The sequence below is a fragment of the Aulonocara sp. 'chitande type north' Nkhata Bay genome, linkage group LG10 (genome assembly GCF_057382095.1).
Source record: "Aulonocara sp. 'chitande type north' Nkhata Bay isolate Kocher_YH1m ecotype deep benthic linkage group LG10, A_spYH_male_GT1.1, whole genome shotgun sequence".
NCBI lineage: Eukaryota > Metazoa > Chordata > Actinopteri > Cichliformes > Cichlidae > Aulonocara > Aulonocara sp. 'chitande type north' Nkhata Bay.
The window spans coordinates 1,216,864-1,217,500 of record NC_141353.1 but is presented as its reverse complement, the minus strand read 5'-3'; positions in this window follow the sequence as shown (position 1 = coordinate 1,217,500).

The window sequence follows — 637 nt, the reverse complement described above, 5'->3', positions numbered from 1 at the left end:
GAGTCCTGACTGCCTGTCAGAGCGGAGCAGAGAGCGAGGCGCCTTTGTGGGAAAGGTTTCTTACCAAAAACATTTCATGACTGAGTTCCCCCGGGTCAGATTACTTTCTGTGCAGTGTTGTAAGAAGTTTCTCCTGTCAGTTTGAACCACTGACCATCTGAAAATATAACGTACTGTGCACCTTTAGACGATGGAACATTTGATTATTTCCTGGAAACTTCAGAATTGCAGCAGCTCATTTGTTTAAGTTGACTGAAAGAAGTGAAGACATGTAAAAAAAAGTTGTATAATAATGATTTTTTTTATTATTTAAAACAGTGTAACTGTATTTATAACATTTAAAAAGTTCAACGCTCACTCATGTTCCTTCACATTAGCTTCTGTCCACTGACCTTTTGTAACTTTCAAAGCATTCAAAGCCCTAAATGATCCAGTTGTAACGTAAAGGTTTGGCGTTCAATGGAGAGGCCTCTTCACACATAAAGGTCATTAATGGAGTTCCACAGGGTTCAGTGCTTGAACCACGTCTGTTTACATTACACATGCTTCCCTTAGGCAGCATCATTCAAATGAATAGCTTAAATTTTCCCTGCTATGCAGATGATACCCAGCTTTATCTATGCATGAAGCCAGTCTT